We start from the raw sequence: 2,500 nt of genomic DNA, 5'->3' as shown, positions 1-2,500 counted from the left end.
AACCAAAGTCTTTGGGTTCCGGGGGAAGTATGGTTGCAAAGCTGAAACTTAAAGGAATTGACGGAAGGGCACCACCAGGAGTGGAGCCTGCGGCTTAATTTGACTCAACACGGGGAAACTCACCCGGCCCGGACACATGTAGGATTGACAGATTGAGAGCTCTTTCTTGATTCTGTGGGTGGTGCATGGCCGTTCTTAGTTGGTGGAGCGATTTGTCTGGTTAATTCCGATAACGAACGAGACTCTGGCATGCTAAATAGTTACGCGACCTTCTCGGTCGGCGTCTAACTTCTTAGAGGGACTAGTGGCGTTTAGCCACACGAGATTGAGCAATAACAGGTCTGTGATGCCCTTAGATGTCCGGGGCCGCACGCGCGCTACACTGAGTGAAGCAGCGAGTGTCTAACCTAGGCCGAAAGGTCCGGGTAACCCGTTGAACCTCATTCGTGATTGGGATAGGGACTTGCAATTGTTTCCCTTGAACGAGGAATTCCCAGTAAGCGCAAGTCATCAACTTGCGTTGATTACGTCCCTGCCCTTTGTACACACCGCCCGTCGCTACTACCGATTGAATGGTTTAGTGAGATCCTTGGATCGGCCCCGTCGCGGCTGGCAACGGCCGCGTCGGCGTGTCGAGAAGACGATCAAACTTGATCATTTAGAGGAAGTAAAAGTCGTAACAAGGTTTCCGTAGGTGAACCTGCGGAAGGATCATTACCGAAGGTGGTGGTAGGCCCCGGCCGACCGCGCACTGAATTGTCTTTGGGTGCCGCCGAGAGGGCGGCCGTCAATCGGGGTTCCGCCCCGTGCGACACGCGTAACACGTTGGCATAGCAAGGCAGCCGAGTGCGATGGTGGCTTCTGGGCACCGCGCTCGATGTGCCGCCGGCCCAGCCCGGCGGTCGCTCGGCGCCGTTTGTTGGTGTTTTTGTGCAGTTGTTGTCGGTGGTGGTTTTGTGGTCGATCCCACAGTGTGACGTCCGCGCGCTTCGGCGCCGGGCGAAACGTCGAGGACGACTCTTAACGGTGGATCACTCGGCTCGCGAGTCGATGAAGGACGCAGCCAAGTGCGAGAAGTAATGTGAATTGCAGAACACATTGAACGTCGACCTTCTGAACGCGAATTGCGGTCTCGGGTCAATCCCGGGACCGCGTCTGCCTCAGGGTCGCGTTCGTCCTCACCCGAGGGCCGTCGCCTGGCCTCTGCGAAGACGGCCGGGCGTCGCCCCAAGTTGAAGCGGTCGCCGAGCTTTCTCGGCGCGACCGCGTGTCCCGTACACCGCCGGCCCCTCGACGTGTTCAACTACGTTCGAGGGGCGGGTCCAGGTCGGTCGGTCCGGTCACGAGATCAAGACCGACCGTGGGCCAAGGCGGCGACGGTACGCGCTCGGTCGGCGCCGGCGGCGACGACTTGCGATGCCAGCGGGCCGTGTAAGAAGCGGCCCGCTTGACACATACGACCTGAGTTCAGGCGAGAGCACCCGCTGAATTTAAGCATATTATTGAGCGGAGGAAAAGAAACCAACAGGGATTCCCTGAGTAACGGCGAGTGAACCGGGAAGAGTCCAGCGTCGAATCTGCGCGCTTTTCGAGCGCGCCGAGTTGTGACGTACGGAAGTCCCAGTGGGGCTGACGGCGAGCGCCGGTGTCCTTCTGATCGAGGCCTCGTCCCACGGCGGGTGTTAGGCCCATAGGGGCGCTTGCCTTGGCCGCTTCGGGTCTTCTCGGAGTCGGGTTGTTTAGGAATGCAGCCCAAAGCGGGTGGTAAACTCCACCTAAGACTAAATACGGTCGCGAGACCGATAGCGGACAAGTACCGTGAGGGAAAGTTGAAAAGCACTTTGAAGAGAGAGTTCAAGAGTACGTGAAACCGTTGAGAGGCAAACGGGAGGGCCCGTCAGGTCGCCGGCTCGCTTTCAGTTGGGTGCGGGGGCGCGCCGTCTCGGTTCGTGGACGCTTAAGGCGCCGCTGCCGAGTCGGCTCGCGCACCGTCTCAGCGCACTAGCGACCGGCGCGGGTCACGACCGGTTTGCCGTCGGTCTAAGTCCCCGCGCGAAGGTGGCCTCCGCTCCGGCGGGGGTGTTACAGCGCGCGGGCGGTGCGGCCCGGCGGCGGATCGAGGAAAGGATGCCGCGCGCTCTCTGTGTGCGGCCGTCGCCGTTCGGCTGGCTTGTCGTTCGCCTGCACTGTACGCAGTGCCGGTGTTCGGCGGGCTGCCGCTTCGGTGGCGCGCCGTCGACGCGCTCGGGGTCCGTGGCCACGTCGGCCACCCTCCCGACCCGTCTTGAAACACGGACCAAGGAGTCTAACATGAGCGCGAGTCGTCGAGTGGTTCGAGACTCGCAGGCGAAATGAAAGTGAAGGCGGCCTTTGGCCGAACGAGGTCGGACCCGGAGCCCCGTGCGGGCGCCGGCGCACGACCGGCCGATCGCACCCGCTCTGCCGGGGCGGTCGCGCAAGAGCGTCCATGTTGGGACCCGAAAGATGGTGAACTATGCCT

The 2,500-nt window shown here is 61.3% G+C and overlaps 2 non-coding genes and 1 pseudogene across 2 annotated transcripts in view; all 3 read left to right on the top strand.

The window, feature by feature from the left end:
- LOC144431654 (small subunit ribosomal RNA) overlaps positions 1-717 on the top strand; it is a 1,808-nt gene extending 1,091 nt beyond the window's left edge. The window contains exon 1 of the ribosomal RNA XR_013480216.1: positions 1-717. This exon is cut by the window's left edge and continues 1,091 nt beyond it. This is a non-coding gene — a ribosomal RNA (small subunit ribosomal RNA).
- Positions 718-1,015: 298 nt separating this feature from the next.
- On the top strand, positions 1,016-1,169 carry LOC144431647 (5.8S ribosomal RNA). Its single transcript, XR_013480209.1, has one exon. It is a non-coding gene; the product is annotated as a 5.8S ribosomal RNA (ribosomal RNA).
- Positions 1,170-1,457: 288 nt separating this feature from the next.
- The window catches only part of LOC144431777 (large subunit ribosomal RNA), a 3,695-nt pseudogene continuing 2,652 nt past the window's right edge, over positions 1,458-2,500 (top strand).

The sequence above is a fragment of the Styela clava genome, chromosome 13, assembly GCF_964204865.1.
Source record: "Styela clava chromosome 13, kaStyClav1.hap1.2, whole genome shotgun sequence".
Taxonomy (NCBI): domain Eukaryota; kingdom Metazoa; phylum Chordata; class Ascidiacea; order Stolidobranchia; family Styelidae; genus Styela; species Styela clava.
This window is presented reverse-complemented; position numbering and strand designations above follow the sequence as displayed.